Consider the following 22,499-nt stretch of genomic DNA (forward strand, 5'->3'; position numbering starts at 1 on the left):
TTGATTTTTTGGGTCTTAATCACTTTGGCCTAAGTAAATACGATATTATAATTAAAAAAAAAAAAACCAAGGCTAAAATTGTGAAGATATTCCATCTAAATATGAACCAAGCAAAGGTAAAAGCTACATCTTAATAGTCCTCTCTATCCAATGTCACCTCAACGTAGAGTTTAATTGCAAAACCAAAGATGCCTGGCTAAAAATAAACCCACCTTAAAGTCTGAGGAATGATGGGCAGAATTCAGAACCTCCTAGAAACCCCCAGGCCGCAGGGCAGACACCAAGGAAGCTGTGGGTTCCTAGCAGTTATTCACATTCCAGTTACTCAAATTCCAGCTAGTGTGCATGCTCAGTTCCAAAGGTTGAAACCAAGTCGCTCATCTGGTCAATCAGTCGATTCAAAACCACCTTATTTCTGAAGACCCAGTATGTGTCGGCTATCATCCACAGTGCTGTGGACACAGAACACGGGACTCGGGATACAGTTCCGCCGTCTTGAAGCTCACAGCTGAAATGTACAAAAGTGTATATGGCAGAATGATACAAGATCTTGGAATTGCTTTAAAATATTGGGGGGGGCAGGTTGAAGAGGAATTAATAAATCAAGAGTGGCAAAATGCTGACAACTCCTGGCAAAACTAACAACTGGTTGATGGATTCTTGAGGATGTATTATATGATCCTCTCTGCTTTTGTGTATGTTTGAAATTAAAAGTTAAAAAAAAGAGAAAGGAAGCTCACAGTCTGGTCAGTGGAACAATGAGTAAAAAGACCATTACACCATATGGAACCAGTGCCGTGAGGCACAAGCGGGAGTAGGAGGAGACGACCCACCTAGGCCCAGAGAGGGAGGATAGCTTTCCTGCAAGAGGCTCAGCTAGAGCTCAGTCTTGAAGAGCAGACTGGAGCTGGTGCATTGATAATTGCATTTTAAGACAACAGAAGGAACCAAAGAGACAGCGCCAAGTGAGACTGTATTGACTGTTGGGGGGCAAAGGGGTGGGGGGTGTGGCACTGTTTGTGAGTGTCAGGAGCCACAGAAGGGAGGTGGGTTAGTCCAGGCACCCCACACCAGCTGCACATGCAGTGAGGCTGCTGTGCCCGGGGAAAGCTGGCCCCAGGGCCAGGTGAGCTGCAATGGTCTCACTCCCCTTGCCCAGGCCAGCCTGCCTGATGACCCCAGGAGTCCTATCACCAAGGGCACCACACAGTACATGCACTGATGCCCACTCCCTCCCTAGAGCCCCCTCTTGGCACAAAGCCCCTGACTTCCAGGTCAGAGCAGGGGGAGTGTGATCCCAGGATCCATGCCACCAATTAGTGCCTGCTTAAAGGACAGGCCGACTTCCTGGACTGACCCTCATTTTCTGGGGCCAGGGTCCGGTGTCTTCCCAGCCCCAGCCTCCTTTGGGAATACAGGACAGGAGCAGGCCAGAGGTTTCCGTGTTCCTCTCAGAGGGGCGACAGCTTAAAGGATGCCTATAGGGTGCGTGGTGGTTCTCCCCTTGAGCGTTCTGTACTTTGCCCCACGGCTGACCCTCCCAGGGCTCCTCTCTCACCAGGGTACTCTCCTCCTAAAGAACAGCCGGTCTTCTCCCCTGGAGTAGTGAAAGGTGACGTAACCCACGGCTACGTCACGCACAGATGTGACAGAAGTGACAGGAGCCATCTCCTGGCTCTGAGGTAATGGGGCGGTGGGCCATTCAACGCTGCAGATCGACCCCCAAACTGGCCCTGGATAAAGGGGAGCATCCGGCCCCAGGCCCTTTAGCCCTCCTTGCACGGTTCGCTACGATCTGGCCACACCCCACAAATCCCACCTCATGTCCCAGCCCTTCCCACAACACGGAGTTAAGCGTGTGGGCTCAGGGATCAGCTGGCTAGGGCTGGAGCCTTTCTTAAACCCTTACGGAGCCACAGTTTCCCCACCTATGAAATGGGAACAACCACAGGCTCCACCTCACACGCGGTGTTACGGATAGTGAAGTTAACAGATGTAAGGGACCCAGCACAGTACCTGGCTCCTAATTAAGTGCCAAGTAAGTTAGCAGTGACTTCTCCTACGGTTTTAATACCTACGACCCACGTATGAGGTACTCACCCTGATTCCCCTTCATCTCTGCCCCCACTCTAGAAATAGAAGGTCTGCGGGACCCTGCCAGAGAAGGTCAGAGTTGGGAGAGGGTTTAAACATCACCTGATTCAAGTCCTTTGGTTGACCAGAAGAGAGGCCAGGACAGGTCAGAACTGGCAAAGGCTCCAGGCTGCTCGGGGAGACTGGCTCTAGTAACTCGAATCCTTGCTCCACAATCTGAGCGGCACCTGGCACGCTCTCCTTGTTACGTGCTGCCTCCCCCTGTAGAGGACATACTATGTGTGGCAGATGCTTCTGTCTCCCAGTGTCTGTCTGCTCTTTTTCCTTCCTAAGGGAATCCTCTAGGTTTTAGCTGGATACACGGCCACCCAGCTAGAGACGATATTTTCCTGAGTCCCTTGCAACTAGTTGTTGCCATATGATCAAGTTTGGGCCAATGAGTTGCGATTGGAAGTATTATATGCCATTCTGGGTCAAAAGGAGGCTGTCTGCCCTATCTCATTCTGAACTTCCTTCTTCACCATTTCCCAGGCTCTGAAACACCGGCGTGGTGGGAAGCCAGCTTTCTTGATGCCCATGGAGACAACATCCTAGTGGATAACAGAGGAGAACCCGGGATGACCTCATGGGCCAGACTACCCATTTCCTTGACCGTCTACCAGCCCAAACTGTTTTGGGAGAGAAGAAACAATCTCACAACCTTTTAAAATCATTGTTATTTCACTTTTGTCGAAGCAGTCAAACCAATATCCTAACTAGAACCTGCCACTAGCACTAAATGACACCGGTCCTCTTCATGGGGGCTCCCTCCGTAGGCAGTGATGAATAAACACACAGTCATGACAAATTGCATCTAGCAGAAAAATCTCATCACACATTTTAAAATGTCACTCTTAGATATGATATACATGAGTCATGGTTGTAATAACCTTTGTTCTTTTTGAGTTTTTTTAATTTTATCTTAAATTATTTATTCCTCTACAAAGATGGCTTGGATGCAGGTAGCAGGAAAGCCTCACTAACGCAAAGGGACTCATCCATATTCTCCACATTATGAGTCATAGTGTGAGGAACGGCGGCTCCAAGGCTAGTTAATTCAGCACCCCAAAAGCATCATCGGGAAGCCAGGATCTTTCCATCCCTGGTCTCTCTGCCATCCTGTCTTTGTCCTCTCCCTAGGATGACTTCCCCCCAGGGTTTAAAGATGGTGGCCACACTGGCTGGCATCACGGTCACACTGGGCAATCTGTAGAGGGAGAAGGGACAATCCTGCACATTTCTCCTGGAAGCAAGGAAGGCTTTCCCAGAAACCCTCCAGCGGGCTTCCCCTAATGTCCAACTGCCAGAACAGTGTCATGAGCCCACGCGCAAACTCATCACTGGCACGGGGAATGGACCACAGCAATTGAGTGAAACCAGCTGGGATTCACCTCCTTCCTGGCAGAGGCCCATGGAGGAAGGGAGAGGGTGGAGGCCTGCACAGAATCAGAGTTCTGTTAGGAACAAGGGAGCAAGGGGATGTCTGCAATAACCCACAACTGGAGAAGATTGGACAACACACACAATTATCCTAAAAAATAATGACAGGACCAGCACTTGTCAGATCTAGCAATCAAAGCACATACAGTCCTAATTATATGTTTAAGGGACATCAGTGCTGGTTTGCTCAGGTATAGTTCCGCGGTGACAAACGGGAGGGCAGCATCCCTCACATAGCATGTCCTACCAACAAGACCGTTTATTCTATATTTTACATGTGTTTAAATATGCAACATGAATTATTTACCTACCATTTCTTTCCAGAAAGGATGTGAGGCAGATAATCTACAGATTTAGTATTTTTAATCCCTGAAATATTAGAAGGTTTTTTTCCCCCCATTTCTGAACTATACCTTCCTGCCCCTCTCTCCTTTGAGGTTTTTCCCCCCAGCTCTACAAAGGATAAACCTGGCAAGGTGTCTGATCACTTTTCAGGACCGGAACAGATTGAAATAACTAATTCGTCAAGCCAGGATTTCCAATCTTACGTACTCCTCAGAGATCTCTTTCGGATCCTATAGGAGAAGCCTGCGTTCCGTCCAACGTCACCGCTTTGCTCCTTAAAGTTGCACCAGCAGCAACATCTGAAATTGGCATATTCTGACTTTAGAATGTCAAGGGCAACTGTAAGTACCTCAACAAAAAATGGGAGAACATGCAGTTGGCATGATTTACTCACCACAAAGCCGCTTAAAAAATAGAGCTGATTCTTTTTTATTTTGCAAGCAAACTGTGTCAACTAAAAGTTTGTTTGATGTCAAGGAAAGCACAAAACATTCAATAGGCAGGGTTGTAAAACGAGAAATACAAATGTACAACGAAGGTTTGCGGGGTAAAAGCCAAATTTTACGGGGAAAAAAATAAAAAGAGCTTCGGAGGGCCTGAGAATCCCAGCAGTGCATTGTGAATCAGGCCCGTCTGGAAGTGCAGCTTGCCACAGCCCCTTTCTGAAAGCTGTGTTTTTCAGCTTAACAAAACTACACAGAAATGGGATTTTGTTCTAGATGGACGCATGATTGGGGGCACTGATGCATGCTACAGATCAAGGTGTTTTGACCAATGAGGGCTTTTTCAGGCTGGAAGCACACTTACCTACAGAGCTTTGACTAAACCTGGTGCTCAATGCCAGCTCATTCCATGACTCGATCATGATGAGGCATGGAGTACCAGGTCCCCTGTGGACCATCACTGCCTGTGCCCAGGGCAGGAACTCCATGCCCTTAAAATATGTTTTAGAAAACTTCTGGATGGTTCAGTGGGAAGCTGGCAGCCTCAGTGTCAGTACAGAATGAGTCCTCCTGCTCAAGGAGGTGGTCAAGTGCGGGTAGTCACCTGCTGGCGATGCTGCGGGGGACTGACACGTGGGTGACCTCTAGGAGCCCTCCATGTACCTGAGATCCAAGGATTCTCTGGTTCAGATCCCAAAATAAGCTCTCAAAACTTTTTTTTTGGGCGGGGGGCGCCTTTGCACTTATAAACTCTACAAAAACAGAGCTAAGGGCATTGTCACACAGAATCACCGACATTTAGCTTGGGAAGGAATCTGAATTGCTATCTAGTCCAAACTTCCTTCCAGTAAAGTAGGGACTAGCACTGTTATAAGCTCTAAAACTTTGATTTGGCTTAGATTAAAGCTGTAATTAAACATAAGCCTCAAAGTCAATGGTACTCATCATACACAATGGTGAAAAGCTGAGAGCTTTTCCTCTTAGATCAGGAACAAGACAAGGATGCCCACTCTCACTTTTACTCAACACAGTACTAGAAACCCTACCCAGAGCAATTAAGTAAGATAATGAAATAAAAGACATCCAAATCTGAATGCAAGAAGTAACACTGTCTCTATTTGCCTCTATTTGCAGGGATGGATATATATATGTATGATAAATATATATAAACAACCTAACCACCAAAAAGCTGTCAGAGCTAATAAATGAATTCAGTAAAGCTGCAGGATACAAAATCAGTGTACGAAAATCAGTTGCACTTCTATACACTAACAACAAATTCTCAGAAAGAGAAATTAAGAAATAATCCCACTTACAATCACATCAAAAAGAATAAAATATCCAAAATATATAAAGAACTCATACAACTTGATAGCAAAAAAACCCCCAAAAACCACAATCCCCCCCCAATTTGATTAAAAAAATGTGGAGAGGAACTACATAAACATTTTTCCAATGAAGATGTACAAATGGCCAACAGGTACATAAAGAGATGCTCAACATTCCTGATCTACAGAGAGATACAAAATACAATTCAAAACCACCATGAGATATCACTTCACATCTATTAGAATGGCTATTATCAAAACAATGGCTATATTACAAGAGATAGTAAGTGTTGGGGAGAACATGGAGAAAAGGAACCCTTGTGCACTACTGGTGGGAATGCAAACGGGGGCAGTCACTGTGGAAAACTGTACAGAGGTCCCTCAAAAAATTACAAATAGAACTACCCTATGATCCCACGATCCCACTTCTGGGTATACACCCGAAGGAAACAAAGTCAGTATTTTGAACAGATATCTGTAGCCCACATTTATAATAGCTAAGGCATGGAAACAACTTAAGTGTCCACTGACAGATAAACAGGTAAAGAAAATGTGGAATATATATATATATATAAAATGGCATATTATTCAGTTATTAAAAAAAGAAGGAAATCCTATCATTTGCAACAACATGGATGGACCTTGAAGGCATTACGCTAAGTGAAATGTCCATTACACTAAGTGAAATAAGTTAGACAGGGAAACACAAATAATGTATGGTCTCACTTATATGTGGCATCTAAAAAAGCCAAATTCCTAGAAACAGGGAAGAGTTTGATGGCTGTCAGAGGCAGGGGTGCAGGTTAGGGGAAATGGGTGAAGGTGGTCAAAAGTACGAACTTCTGGTCATAAGATAAGTAAGTCCTGGGGATATAATGGATAGTACAGTGGCTACAGTTAACAATATTCTATTGCATACTTGAAAGTTGCTGAAAGAGTAAATCTTCAGGGGCGCCTGGGTGGCTCAGTCAGTTAGGTGTCTGCCTTCAGCTCAGGTCATGATCCCAGGGTCCTGGGATCAAGCCCCGCATTGGGCTCCCTGTTCAGGGGGAGTCTGCTTCTCCTTCTCCCTCTGCTGCTCCCCCTGCTTGTGCGCGCTCTCTCTCTCTCTCTCTCTCTCTCTCTGTCAAATAAATAAATAAAATCTTAAAAAAAAAAAAAAAAGTAAATCTTAGAAGTTTTCATCACAAGAAAAAATATTGTAAGTGTGTGAGGAGATGGATGTTAACCAAACTTGTGATAATTTCACAATACATACACATATACCCATATCAAATCTTTATGTTGTACACCTTAATACAATGTTTTATGTCAATTATATCTCAATAAAGCTGGAAAGGAAAGAAAATAGGATATAACTTGATGTTGAATAAATAGAAATGTACAGTGTTAATAAAATAATCCAAAGGAAAAAAGCACACTTGAGAGCAGCATATTATAGAAGGCAGAGCTTCCACTAGCCTGGGTCCCCAAATCTCTGTATGGAGCTCATGAACTCCCATCCTTGATACCACTGTCTTGGAACCAAACTGGACTGCTTTTATATGGGAAAAATAATCTATGTTAAGCCACTGAAATTTAGGAATTTGTTACAGCAGCTTAACACAAATCCTCATACTTGTCTATATATATAAGCTTTTGATAAAGATTAAACAAAATAAGGGGCACCTGGGTGGCTCAGTCATTAAGTGTCTGCCTTCGGCTCAGGTCGTGATCCCAGGGTCCTGGGATCGAGCCCCGCATCGGGCTCCCTGCTCCGCGGGAAGCCTGCTTCTCCCTCTCCCACTCCCCCTGCTTGTGTTCCCTCTCTCGCTCTGTCTCTCTCTGTCAAATAAATAAATAAAATCTTAAAAAAAAAAAAAGAAAAAAGGTTAAACAAAATAATATATATAAAACACCTGAGTCATGGTTAATTTCTTTTCATTTTTGGTCTGCTACCCACCTGAAAATATACCAATACACCAATAAAATCAATTTTTTTGCTTTGGAGCAAGGGGAGTTTTCTAGGAATATTCAAATGCACAGATTGGGGCAAGCCCCATAAACTTATTATCAAGCAACATTTTCAGGAGAGTTTTGGTCATTTACATCTTTAAAACACTCTGTCATCTGGAATATGGTACTTACCTTGAAACCTAACTTGAAGCTGAGGGAGGTAGAGGCCTTGAAACAAAGATGTCACTTGGTAGATGGTAGGCCCTTTCAAGTCTTCCAGAGGGGGCCATGCCTACCTGTAAATCACTAGGTGTTCTAAAAAAAAAAAAAAAAAAAAAAAAAGGTCAGTGGTACTTAATTAATGAGAAATGGGGAAGAAGCTGTTCACACAAGTGCTTCTGAGGATGCCAAGCACCGGGGTGGTCATGATCTTTGTTTACACATCAGTTTCACAAACTTAAGCTAAATGAAAAAATACTTATTCTGTATTATCATCATAAAATTGAGTTTCTAAATTGAGTTTCTCAGTATGTCTACTAAAAGAGCAAAGAGCTATCCTGTAATATTTAGTCATCTTCCAAGGTTTCCTGGTTATTACTTGGGCACTATTCACTGTTAACTGTTGCACTATTAGTTGGGTGTTACAGGACGGCATGATGGTAGGAATGTTTGCTGCAGGCCATGTTCAGCTAGCAGTGTTGTGAGCCCTGTCAGCTACGGAAGATTGCTCTGCCCACCAACTCTGTCATAACTAACCACGACTGCCGAATCGCTGACGTTATTATAATGTGTTTAATCAGGATAGAGATCTATGCTTCCTCTTCTGCAATTAGGAACACACCTGAAAAGTCGTCTTCTGTAAGCAAAAGAAATCATTCTAACAGGTTAATTTAAAAACATAATGCAAAATCTTGTTCTTCCCAGAGGTCTGTCATCTTCTTTTCAGTGAGGTATAATTTACATATAACACTGTATTAGTTTCAGATGCACGACATGATTCAATATTTGTACATATTGCAAAACGATCACCACAATAAGTCTAGTTAACATTCCTCACCATAGTTAACATTCATCACCACACAGTTATAATTTTTTTCTTATATGAGAACTTTTAAGATCCACTCTTAGCAACTTGCAAATACACAATACAGTATCACTAACCATAGTCACCATGCTATACATTAAATCTCCATAATTTAATTATTTTAGAACCGGAAATTTGTACCTTTTGACTCCCTTCACCCATTTTGCCCATCCCCACCTGGCAACCATTAATCTGTTCTCTGTGTCTCTGACCTCATTTATTTTTTTTTTCAGATTCCACATATTAAATGAGATCGTAGGACTGTCTTCTATAATATCCCTGGCAGGTGGTCATCAAAACTTTGGGCTTTTAGCAGTTTCCTACATTACTCCTGGGATCCTGATCAAACCCTGCCCATGGCCTACAAGGCCCCAGTGTCAGTCCAGGCTCATCTCAGCCCCACACTATAGCCCTCCAGTCATTCTAGCAATCTCTTAGCCCCACAAAAGAGCCTTGCTCTTTGGGGACTTGGTGTCTGTGATCATGTATGTCCTCTGATGACCCAATTAGGAGGTGAGTCAGCTGGGCAGATGCTTGGAGTACCAGTGTGCAAGAGGCATCATCTCCCCTCCCTGCAAGAAAGAGCCAGAGATGAAGAAAACTATGACTGTCTGGAGCCATTTGAGGCAGGGGAAGAAGGTGGGACCCCCAAGGGGCATGCTGGAGCCAGGACGCAGGCCATAAGACTGTCTCCTCTGGAGAACTCTGGTGAGCAGAGCCAGGCAGGTAGGTTTTTTTTTTTTTAAAGATTTTATTTATTTGACAGAGAGAGACACAGCGAGAGAGGGAACACAAGCAGGGAGAGTGGGAGGGGGAGAAGCAGGCTTCCCGCAGAGCAGGGAGCCAGAAGCGGGGCTCGATTCCAGGACCCTGGGATCATGACCTGAGTCGAAGGCAGACGCTTAACAACTGAGCTACCCAGGCGCCCCGGCAGGTAGGTTTAAAGCCAAGGATGAGGGCCACCTGGGTGACTCCGTTGGTTAAGTGTCTGACTCTTGGTCTCAGCTCAGGTCATGATCTCAGGGTTGTGAGATCGAGCCCAGTGTCGGGCTCCCCATTCAGCAGGGAGTCTGCTTGAAGATTCTCTCCCTCTGCCCCTCCCCCCACTCATGTGGGTACTTTCTCTCTCTCTCTCTCTCTCAAATAAATAAATAAATCTTAAAAAAAAAAAAAAAAAAGCCAAGGATGAAAAGCTAGGGAGAGCAGGGCATGAGTGTGGTGGTTCTAGAGCACATCTACAAATTTTCTGTCACATCTCCCATCAAGAGGGGGTTCTAGGTCCCCTGAGCAGGCCTCAGGACTACCTTAATAGAATGGGACAGAAATGATGCTGTGTGACCTCTGACACCAGGTCAGAAGAGTCCATGAGATTCTACCTGGCTTGGTCTCTCTCAGGTCACTTGCTTTGGAGCCCTGAAGCTATCATACTGGAAATACCACATGAGAGGTCACCCAGAGACAGGGACGCCCAACTGTTTGAGGCTTCCCAGCCCAGGCTTCAGACATGTGAGTAAGGGAACGTTCGGGTGATTCCAGACCGGCTGGTGCCTGAATAATTGTGCGAGACCCGAGTGATAAACACAAGCTGGCCCAGTCCACCTCCAGACCATGAGGATAACAGTAAAATGACAGAGGTTTTAAGTCACCAAGTTCTGGGATGATTTGTTCACAGCGGGGTAGTGATGAAGCGAGAGACTCTGTCCGTCTTGCTCCTTACTCTTCTGTCCTCAGTACCAAGAACAGTACTGGCCCAGACCAGGTGATCAATCAAGGTTTGTTGGATGACTGAATGAGTGGACAGATGAATGCATGAATGAACAGGGGTGAGGTTCATCACAGCCACCAGCAAGCCATCCCTTCTGCCCTCCCCCCGTCGGCACCCTGCCATCTCTCCTCTATCCCAGTGATGTGGGAAACAAAGGCAGAAGGAAAATGATTAAAATCCCTTACTCGCTACAGCCCACTCACAAGTCCTTGAAACTGGCAGAGTGACAGTCCTCTGAGGACTCAACTGCCCCCATGTTAATGCTTTGCTAAGGCAACAGGCAATCCTAGCCCAACACCTCCCCCTCCACAGGATCTTGTAAATCTACTTCAACATATAAAAATTCTTTTGGAAACTTCATATCTACCCCCCAAGATACATGTTGGCAATCGCCTGCCAAGCATATGGCCTACCTCCTCAAGGTCCTGGAAACCTTCCTTCCAAAATTTTAGACTTACGCTATCTCTAACCCCCTCCCAACTTGAGAGTATATAATGGGCCACTCCTCCTGACCCCATTGCAGCCCTTTCTGCCCACAGGTCCTGTCCCCGTGCTTTAATAAAATCATGTTTTTGCACCAAAGACATCTCAAGAATTCTTTCTTGGCAGTCAAGGCTTCGAACCCTAGCGTTCTTTCCTACATCACCTCCACCTTTCCCACCTAGCTAACTCATGATTGGCCCTCAGCTCCCAGCTCCAAGATTATTTTCTCAGGGAGCTGCCCTTGAACTCCCCTGTCTAGATCAGATCCTGTCTGACACTCTCAAGTCACCCTGTCTTTCTCCTTCATGACACATCTCAGGACTATCATTACATAATCAATATAGCCACGCTGAAATGCTGGCTGTCCCCTGTGATTGACTATAAGCCACCAGACGGCAGCAGTGGGGTCTGTTCACAAGCATGTCTCTAGTGTGGGACAAAGCCTGGCCCAGAGCTGGCTGTGTGTCAGAACATTTCTGGAGACTGGTAACATACAGCTCAGCTGTTTTTCCTCACAAGGCTTCTGACACCAAATGTGTAGTGTTTTGTCCTCGTGTCAACCACTTTTCCAACTCTGTGGACACCAGCTGGGAGTCCTACAATTCAATTCAATTCTGACACTGACTACCCCGAGTTAGTGTCAGACTCCACGGGTGTAAGGGCTAAGTCCCAAAGACTGCCCCCACTTGAGTTGCCAGTTACAAGTACTGGGTCCCCAAATTGCCTACTTTTGTCAGACCTGGCTACAAAGTCAGACGGGGGGTCTCGCACAACCCCTTTTCCCTTTTCAGGTTTGATAATTTGCTCCAACAGCTCACAAAACTGGGAAACACTTTACTTGCTCTTACTGTAGATTTATTATAAAGGATACAACTCAGGAACAGCCAAATGGAAGAAATGCATAGGGCAAGGCATGGGGCAAGGGCACAGGGTTTCCATACTCTCTCTAGGCATGTTGCCTTCCTAGCACCCTGATGTGCTGCCAACCTGAAAGCTCTCTGAACCCCTGCTGCTTAGAGGGTTTTGTTTGTTTTGTTTTGTTTTTGAGGTTTCTAGATGTAGTCACAATTGATTAAATTGTTGGCCATTGGTGACTGATCTCAACCTCTGGCCTCTCTCCCCTCCCTGGAGGTCAGAAAGTCCAACCCTCCAATGGTGCTTTGGCCTTTCAGACAACCAGCTCCCATCCAGAAGCTACCTACCCCCCACCCCTTGCTAGCAGATATTAGCATATAAAAGACATTCTTAGCACTCTGGAGATTCCCAGGGTTTTAGGAGCTGTATGCCAGGAACTGGGGGAAAATTACCAAATATTTATTTTTATGATACCATCCTGTTTTTAGACGGTGCTCGTTTTTACTGTTCTCATCAATATTGAGCTAGAATTGGCCTCTAACTGCTAGCCTACCCTCGACCAGGCTGTCCAAACCCACTCACACCCTGGTCATTCTCACTACACAGACCCCAGGGAACCAAGAAGTTTAGTGTCTTCTTCAGGTTTACCCAGCAGTCAGAGGAACAGCTGGGGTCTGAAGCCAACTCTTCAGACTTGCCAGTTCCACCCGGTGTCCATCACACCACACCGCCTCCTGGATGTTCTCACTGCTGTGAAAAGATCTGGGAGAATCATAATCCCTCCCTTCAAACAACAACCAGCAAACCTGCGCACTTTCCACAAGGGAACACAGGAACCCGGCGAAGCTTCTTCATATTTAGCATACACTCTTCAACGTCTCTATAGAACAAAAGCTCAAGCTGATGTTTACTTTAGGCACCTCCCCGCCAAATACCTAAGGGATGAGCCCCTGGGCAAACATCTAATTCCGATTTTAATTTGACTCTTTTACTGGACAGAGCCCTGCAGAAGGTGTTCATTCTGCTTTCCTTTCTTTTCTATTACTTGTCATTCCCCAGGTCTTGGAGATTAAGGATTTAAATAAACGAAGATAAAGAATATTCCAGGTGGGGGTGCCTGGGTGGCTCAGTTGGTTTATGCGTCTGCCTTAGGCTCAGGTTGTGATCCCAGATTCCCCGGATGGAACCCTGCGGCCAGCTCCCCTGCTCAGTGGGGAGTCTGCTTCTCTCTCTGCCCCTCACCCCACCCGTGCTCTCTCACTCTCTCTCAAATAAATAAATAAAATCTTAAAAAAAAAAAAAGAATATTCCAGATGATCTGCAATAGTGCAGTGAGATAGCACTCCTGAAACTGAGCTTTTGAAGACAGTGCAATGACCCAGAAAAGAAAATGTGAACATTTTAATGTGACTTAATGTGAAAAACTAAAAAAAGATACAGAGCCATGCATTGCACGACTCTAAATTTTTATTTAAATGTGTGTGTGTATATATATATGCTTGGAAAAGCTGGATGGAAAAAAATATAAATTTAAAAATGACATGGCACGTCTCACCCTTTAGATTGGCAAAAAAAAAGAAAAAGAAAATTAAAAGATCACCCATCTCTAGTGGATGTTCGTCCCAATGGGGACAAATTCTTTCACACACTCTTGGCAGGAGGGTTAAACTGGAACAGTATTTGTTAAGAATTGGTGGTCTAATTAAAACAGTAAACACACATACCCTTTGCCCCTAGAATTTGTATTCTGGGTATCTATTCTCCAAAAATGCTTGTTCACATGTACAAAGCAGCAATAGGAATAAATATAAATGTCTGAAAACTTAAATGTTCACCCATAGGGCAATGGTTGGAAAATTACAGTTTGTTCATGATTCTGCCTTAAAAAAGGAAGAGGGGGGGACACCTGGTAGAGCATGTGACTTTTGATCTCAGGGTTGTGAGTTTGAGCCCCACATTGGGTATAGAGATTGCTTAAAAATAAAATCTTAAAAAAAAAAAAAGGAAGGAAGGAGAGAAGGAAGGAAGGAGTAGGCTTGGGTGTGGATGTGGACAAACCTCCAGATTCTACAAGTTACAAATGAATGAGAGAGGGTATGCAAGGGGCAGCGTCATAGATACGGAGCGTACTACTGTGTAGGTAACTCGCGTAGGTAAGACATTTGCACATCTCAACATATACAAGGAAATTTGAAGAAAACATGTAAACTTACAGAATAAGGTCTGGAAAGAGACAGCCTCTGTAGAGAGCAAAATGGAGTCTCTCATGTCAAGAGGGAGCCCGGGTCAAGCAATGACACAAGCGGTTAAGAAGACATGGCCGGGACCAACGTCAGCTGACGCCCCAGTACCGATAAGTGGCAGAACCAGAGGAGGTCTGCAGAGACCCAAAACTGATGAAATCCCTTTAAAAAGGGAAGGATTTTGGCAGCAAACTGCCAGACTCTTCAGACCTGACCCCTCTATGTCTGACCACTTAAAAAAGGCAACTGTCGCCGAAGGTTCTGCCCGATGGATTCCCAAACAGAACCGAGATCCTTCCCTGCTGGAACATCAGAAGCAGTCAGCGCCGAGCTGACCTGGACCAGACCCAGGCCTTATCTCAACTGTGCGCCCCAAGACCGACGTCCCGTTTGGTTTGTTAACGTCCTGCACCCTCTGTTATCTTGTTTGTTGTGTGGCTTGTCTTCTGCCCTGCTCCGTATGCTGTGTAAGAAGCCAGGTTTAATCACATGGTGAACTGCCATTGAGTTTGGAATCCTGAACCTGCTTTAGAATTGTGATTTAACTTTGCTTTGTGATTGAATAAAGCTGACATCGTGGAAAGACACAATCATGTGTGTGCCTTCATAGCGTGCTTATGACGACCACCAAATTGATAGTGGTCATCTCTATTGTGGACTTTTCAAAATTTACTCATATATTTTAATGCTTTGTTTTTACAATGCATTATGTACAAATAACAAGATTAGTAATGACAGCAGAAAATGTGATGTTCTTAAGTCAAAAAAGCAAGCTATGACACAGCATATACAGTTTGAGCTCAATTATGTTATAAAGAAGATATATTACAAAACTGGACCGAGGGGTTTGAAACAGGGCTGGGAGTGGGACTTTTTACTGTTATACTCTTTAGAATTTTGAACCTATTGCTATTTTTTTAAATCATTAAAAGACAATTTTTAAAGGAATGCTGAAAAAATAAAATGGACCCTTGATGTTATGAGTGGTTATGACTGGGATTTACAAGTAATCCTACTTTTCTTTGAAACAAATTGCAAGGGTCAAAGACTGGTTTACAACTCTTTAAGTAGGTGGTGAGGTCCTGGAAGACTTCTCTCATTTATAGTTTTCTGTATTTTCCAAACTTTCTTAAACAAACATTCATTACTTTCAAAATTAGAAAAAAAGAAAGTTGCAGAACTTCCTTAAATTATTTTTTAAACAATGCAGTCCATGGTGCGCCTGGGTGGCTCAGTTGGTTAAGTGTCTGCCATTGGCTCAGGTCATGATCCCGGGGTCCTGGGATCTGGGCCCCTATGGTTGGGCTCCCTGCTCAGTGGGGAGCCTGTTTCTCCCTCTCCCTCTGCCCCTCCCCCACTTCGTGCTCTCCATCTCCCATGGATATGCTCTCTCTCTCTCATAAATAAATAAAATCTTTAAAATAACAAAAAACAACAACAATGCAGTTAAGCAAGAAGTCACAAGACTTCTTGGGTACATGATAAGTTCTAAAGAGACCAGTGGTTTTGAAAGAGCACCTCCTTTCAAAACTAATGCAACATGAAACCTGATGTGTAAGAAAGATAAAATCAGAGTTTACTGGGAGGAGTAGGGTCCCCCACTCAGCAGAAGTCCCATCACAGGCGCCAAAACCAGGACTCTGGGAACACCATTAGGAAATGCACTGTACAGACAGACGGAGGCTGCAGGGGCTCGGGGAGGGGCCAGAGTGCTAGCTGGTGGGGGGGGGGGGCTTCAAGGAAGAGGCAGAAATTGCTAAAGCTACAAGGGCACAGTTCTAGAAGCTGGGGATCGGTAGTGACCAAGTCTGTCCAAAACTCTTCCCTCATGGAATTTATATTCTCATGGAATGTAAAATTACCCATTTCATGGGGTTGTGGAAGGAATTAGGTAGTCCCTGGAAAGCATTTAGGGTATTAAAGATCCTGTACCTAATTCCAATGTGTGTATGGGTTTTCCCCCTACACCACCCAGCAGTTCTCGGACACGGGCTGGGTGTCTCACAATTCAACTCAATCCCACCCCACCTACCTGGACACAACCTCAGATTCCACAGGTTAAGGGCTCAGTCCCACAAGACTGCCCCTCCAGCCCCCACCACTTCAGAGGCCAATTGCAAATCCAGCTTGTCGCCCCTGCTTCTGACCAACTGGCAGACTGGAGGTTCCAACGACCCCTTCTTGGGTTCAACTGAGTTGCGAGGGTGGCCCACAGAACTCAGAGAAACATTTTACTTACTAGATCAGTGGTTTATTATAAAAGGATGGAATTCAGGAACAGCCAGATGGAAGAGGTGCACAGGGCAAGACACGCATGTGGGAAAGGTCACCCAGCTTTCACGTCCTCTCCCAGGGTGCCAGTCTCCCACATCACCATTGGTTCGCCCTGGAAACTCTTTGAACCCATCCTTTTGTGTTTTCATGGAGGCTTCATTACATACGCATGACTGATTAAATCGTCGGCCATTGACAACTGATTTGACCTCCAACCCCTCTCCCCTCCCTGGAGGTCTGGGGATGGGACTGAGAGTCCCAACCTTCTAAAGGCCTGGCTGGTTCTCCTGTCAACCAGACCCCTCCTCAGGTTACCTGGGGGCTTTCAAGAACATCGTCTCATTAACATAACAAAAGACATCTCCATTGGTCCCATCACAGGAAATTCCAAAGATTTTAGGGGGGTCTGTGCCAGAAACAGGGACGAACACATCTCTATTTCTTATTATAAATCACAGTAGAGGTTCTAAGGATCCTCCTTGTCCCATTTTGTTATTATGCACATTCCCTACAGCCCTTAGCACTAAGAAGGCACCCGGTAAACACCAGGGGACTGGTCCGAGTTCCCGTCTATGGACTGAAATTTCCTTACCTGGAAACAAAGCCCTATCCATTCAGCCCTGGGCTTAGACGAGTAGGAAGGTTCCTCTCTGCACCCCACCCCCCAGCACTGTCAATTCCACCTTAACAAACAGGGCTGGGGACGGAGAAAGAAGGGAACCACCTTGGGGCCATTCATCACCGGAAGGCAGCTGACAGCTCTGCTACACCCAGGCAAAGTCCTCATTTCCTCGGGAGCTGAGCAAATCTGCGGGCTGGTGAGAGCAGGTCCCTTCCCAGGCAGTGCTCACATCTTCCTCGCCTGGACGGAACTCCTCACGGACTGGGGGGCAGCACCTCATGGTGAGACCACAGAGATGACCCGGCCTCTCCCAACAGGCCAGCCCAGGGCAAGGCCAAACCTCACATGGTGGATTTCAATGTGCTCACGGGATGCGTAATAGGCACAACCAGGCCAGGTTCTGAGCCAAGTGGCCAGAAGTATTGGTAGGAGTTGAAAGGAGAGGGAAAAAATTGTAAACCAACTTCAGAACCTCATCCTCAGGGCTCCAGGAAAGTGTTTCATCAAAAATCTAGCTGGCACGTATCTTGATATGTAATGACAGTTTCAACTTTCCTCACCAACTACATGCCGGTGACCTGGTGCCAGCCTCTATTTTTACAGCCTGAGTAATGCCCGGGCAAAGGACCAGACAAGAATCGGAAACAGAGGGGCGGGGCAGGAGAGGTGACCGCGCAAGTAATGGGCCCATATCCTACTCACCGTCAGCAGCCAAGCCCTCCTCAGATTCCTGCCCACCCTCCCCAAGAGCCTCATTCCCTCTTCGGGCCCAGACCCTGTGCTCAGACCCTGCGTTCCCCTGGGGCTAGGACCTTATCTGCTTTGTTCACCGCTGTATTAAATGAGCGAATGACCACACTGCCCTACCGCAAGTCTGGCACATTGGACCTACTCACCGTTCCCCCTGAAGCCCCACATGCCCCTTCTCAGAACTCAGTGGCTGCACCCCTTTCACTCTTGGCCCATGTGCCTTCTTGACCTGCTTAACTCCTGCTCAACCTTTTTCTTTTTAAAGATTTTATTTATCTGTCAGAGAAAGAGAGAGCACAAGCACGGGGAGAAGCATGTTCCCCGTTGAGCAAGGAGCCTGATGCAGGGCTCGATCCCAGGACCCTGGGATCATGACCTGGGCAGAAAGCAGATGCTTAACGACTGAGCCACTCAGGCGCCCCATCTCCTGCTCGTCCTTAAATTCAGCTCAAAAGCCGGTCCTTCTGGAAGCTCCCCCTGATCCCAACGCTAGGTGAGCCTCCCCCCAATATTGGGCAACCACAGCCTTCCCATAATACTCATCAACACACAGGCTCACTTCAGCTTCCTTGCCTGTCTACCCCCAGGGCTAGGTGGACAGAGAGCTGAGTAACTGCAGGTGCTCAGTAGGTGTGTGTGGGAAGAAAGGAAGGGAGGGAGGGAGGGAAGAAGGGCACCAAGAAAGACGCTGCGGATGGAGAGGCACTTGTCACAGAAACCTACAACAAACTGAACAAGAACACTAACACCCAGTAGATCAATGGATCATTCATCAGACTGAGAAAAAATAGCAGGAAGTGGTTGGGAAAAATATTTCTCAAATCATTGGAGTGGGAAGCAGAGGTCACTCTTTCCCACATCTTCTCCCTTCCGGATGTGGGCTGGGGTGGGGGCTGAAGAGGAAGAAAAACTTTGGAAGGCTAGGTGAGTGGGGGCACTTGAAAGGCTCACAGGCTCAGAGCTCCTCTGGCCCAGGGGTGCTGAGGGCCATTTCTTCTGGGGGTAATCTTCAACTGCTGAGTGGGATCAATTATGACTCATTCTCATAAAGCTGTTAAGAACATGCCCTGGGTCAAGAAAGACGGATAATGAGGACCTGCTATTGTCCTGCTAGCCCAGTTCCCAAAGGTAGGGACAGAAGCAGGGATTTAAGACAGATGATCCAGAAATAAAAGACTATTTTTGGCTGGAGCCTTCTTAGCACAGTATTTCCTTGTAAGACAGACACCCCCAGCTGTCCCACAATATTCATTCCTTCTTCCTTGCTAAGAGAATTCTGATTTTGGCGGGGGGGTGGTCGGGGGGGGAAACAGTGTGGTAGAGATTGCCAGCTAATCATGAAACCCAACTCCTCTTCCTCCTAGGCACTGGACCATGTTCCCCAGCCTCTCTTGCAGGAGGTGTGGCCATGTGTCTGAGCAACTCCCCCTCCCACCCCACCGCCAGAATTAATTCGCCACCTCCAAGCTTGGCCCATAAAATTCTCCCACACACCATCCTCCCTGCTCCTTTTTCTTCTGATTGATATAAACAAGCATGGCAGTCTTAAGAGCCTGAGTCCCTTAATCACCTCTTGAAGGAGAACTCCCCACGAATTAGGAACAGCCATTTTGGGATTTCTGTGAACAAAAAGTAAATGTCTACCATATTTGGGTCATTAAGCCTATTTGGGTTGTTTGTTTAGCAGTAAGCCCACCTAACTATTCTTGGCAGCAATGTGCCCTGCCAGATACTCACACGGCCCTTTAAACTGGGAGTGGTCTGCTAGGTGTTTTGGGGGAAATGTCTGCTTTCCTGGGGCGCCTGGGTGGCTCAGTCGGTTAAGCGTCTGCCTTCGGCTGAGGTCATGATCCCAGGGTCCTGGGATTGAGCCCCGCATGGGGCTCCCTGCTCAGTGGGAAGCCTGCTTCTCTCTCTCCCTCTGCCCCTGCTCCTGCTCTCTCTCACTCTCTTAAATAAATGAAGTCTTTAAAAAAATTTAAAAAAGAAAAGAAAATATCTGCTTTCCTGATAAAAAGTACGGATGTTGCTGGCGCCTCCTTCCTGCCCCAGTCATCTTGCCATCATGAAGGACAGGCCAAGAAAAGAAGAGAAGGCTCAGTCCAGACGGACATCAGCTGCTGAAACTAATGCTAGCAACCACCTACCTTCAGACATCTTGCTACAGGAGAAAAATAAACCATTATTTGCTTAAGCCACTAAAGTAGGGCTTTCTGTTACTTGCAGTCAAAAGCCAACCTGACTGCTTTGCAACCGCCCATGCATTCATTCATGCAGCCTTTACTGAGGCGTATTTCTTGCCAGTCCTTGTGCTAAGGGGTGAAGAGTCAGAGACAAGCTGGATGTGGCCCCCTGGCCTCCAGGAGCCCCCCGGCAAGCCGGGGAGACGGGCCCATGAGCAGACAGCCCGCACGCAGCAGGAATAGATGCTATGATGGTACACGGTGTCCCAGGGGAGTGTGAGCATGGAGTGGCGGGCGGGCACTGGGGCAAGGAGTTCCCAACTCCCTTTCTGGCATTCAGCACACCGAGAAAACACTCCTCAAGCTCAAAAGCAAGTAAAAAGAATGAGCTATGCTCAGCCAAGCCAACTGCAATTACTTACTGTATGTTGAGTTGTTAAACACCATCAATTAATGCAGCTGTTCCAAGATAATCAGCAGTCATGAAAGCAAGATGCACAAGAGGAGAAAATAAAAGTATCATATGTCACTAACTTAGAGATGCTGTAAATGAGAGGAACCAAGAACGAGGCAGCCTTGCCGACATCTTCCCGCCTGCTGATGTTAGTCATCTCCTGAAATACACCTTCTCTTTCTCAAAAAAGACTCAGTGATTTTTCACCTTGAAGACAGAGCCAAAACAGAATCAACTGTCTGCGCCATGACCTTCAACCAGAAATGTCCAAGCTTTGATTTCCAGGTCTGTGTTTCCATTAGGAACTGTGATGGAGACAGACAAATTGGCGACAAAAGATGACCCCATCTGGGAAATCGAGAGGCACCCGAGGCCAGAAAACTTAGAGCACTCTGTTTAACTCAGTTCTGCCTACATACAAATAAATGGTTTTTAAAAAAATGAATGACATTATTTGCCATGTCTTTATCTTCCAAGCGTGGGGCAAGTATTAAAAAAACCCAACAATACAACAAAACCTCATTTACTTCAAATTCCAGTAGTTTAAAAATGAATAAAAATAAGCAGCCTCCTCATTAAGAGATCTATCAGGTTTCCAGCCTGCCTGCCAACTTATTAACGTAAGTGCTCCAGCGAAGAGCCAAGGGCGTACCAATCACACTCACACAAGCCAGAGAGGCGCTCATGTTCCTGAGGCAGCGATCCCAGGCTCCCTGGTCCACGGCCCAGGGCTAGGGCCCCTCTCCAGGCCCTGATGGCAGGGGCTAGTCAGCAGGCTTCCAGTGCGAGTTTCTTTGTAAGTCACACAGAGCAAGTGAGGACCTCCCTTCCCCAAGAACGAGTTATTAACCCAAGCCTATCAACAGTTTCCCAGAGATCTTCCACGTCCAGAAGGTTCTGGCTATGGCAGACTCGGGAAGCATGGGAGTCTGGCCTTCTGCCTCTGGCAAGTCCCCTACCCACCCTTGGGAGCAGCTGTGCCAGTCCTCACTCAGAACTGGGTCCCTCCTGGTATTGCAGGCTTCTAGGGCTGCTAAAAGACCAGTGCAAAGCAGTGGCCAGGGCAGTATGCTGTCCACCAGGACCAGGAGCAGTGCTGGCAAACCAGGTGAGTAAATACTGAGTTTACGGTCTCTTATCACACTTCCCACTAACAACCTGAGGCCAAGAGTTATAGTGAAAACATTAACAACCAGCACCTGTCGGACGCAGACCAATCAATTGAGTGCCTACCTTAAACAGCCGGCAAGGCCAAATCACACCAGTGTGCACCTGCTGAAGATCACCAGCTCCCCCTCCTGCCATGGTCAACCCTTTATAGGCCCACCCTAGGCTCTCATGACCGCAATAGGTGGCCGAGAGCCAGGTGAATGCCTGGGCAACGTCTGTACTACCCTTCGTGTCCTTCGCCGTGAACTTAAGTATAAGTGTCCTCTGTGCCAGAGGGACAGAGACTACGTGTGTCTTAGCCACTCTCCTATATCTATCAACTCAGTGCAGCTGGCTGGCACCAAAAATGTATTTTTAAGGAATGAATGAATAGCAATAACAGCTAACATTTTTATTTTTTTAAAGATTTTATTTATTTATTTGACAGAGAGAGACACAGCGAGAGAGGGAACACAAGCAGGGGGAGTGGGAGAGGGAGAAACGGGCTTCCCGCGGAGCAGGGAGCCCGATGCGGGGCTCGATCCCAGGATCCTGGGATCATGACCTGAGCCGAAGGCAGACGCTTAGCGACTGCGCCACCCAGGCGCCCCAACAGCTATTATTTTTAAAGCATACCATGTGCTAGGCACCGTTCTAAGTCCTCATCATGATATCTCACTTCAGCCTTACAATAATAGATCTCATTTTTATTATCATCATCATCATCTCAATTTTACAGGTGAAGAAACCGAGGCACAGAGAGGTTAAGTCACTTGCCCAAGTGTACAAGACCAGTAACGGCAGATCCAGGATTCAAAGCTAGCCTGGCTTCAGAGTCTACACTCTTCACTACTGTACTATGCTGAATATACAAACTCAGGTACTCTAGTATTAGGAAGTCATCAGCAGAGAACCTCTGAAATCCACAAACCCTTAGAAATCCTTCCAGGTGGTTTCTGGTGGTGCTAATCATACAGTTTTTGTCTGTTTGACCTGCAGAACATTTTAAAGAA

The 22,499-nt window shown here is 46.3% G+C and overlaps 1 protein-coding gene across 4 annotated transcripts in view; it reads right to left on the reverse strand.

Moving 5' to 3' along the window:
- Positions 1 to 22,499, reverse strand: part of PXYLP1 (2-phosphoxylose phosphatase 1) — a 69,813-nt gene that overhangs the window by 42,229 nt on the left and 5,085 nt on the right. For 2 of the 4 annotated variants that reach the window (XM_036102702.2, XM_036102739.2), the window contains exon 2: positions 7,817 to 7,939. The gene's annotated coding sequence lies outside the window, so the exon portion shown is untranslated. Of the gene's footprint in view, positions 1 to 212; positions 453 to 6,608; positions 6,784 to 7,816; positions 7,940 to 22,499 lie in introns of those variants that run through there. The other 2 variants (XM_036102710.2, XM_078071167.1) reach the window with 2 other exon arrangements.

Source organism: Halichoerus grypus, chromosome 1 (genome assembly GCF_964656455.1).
Source record: "Halichoerus grypus chromosome 1, mHalGry1.hap1.1, whole genome shotgun sequence".
In the NCBI taxonomy this organism is placed as follows: domain Eukaryota; kingdom Metazoa; phylum Chordata; class Mammalia; order Carnivora; family Phocidae; genus Halichoerus; species Halichoerus grypus.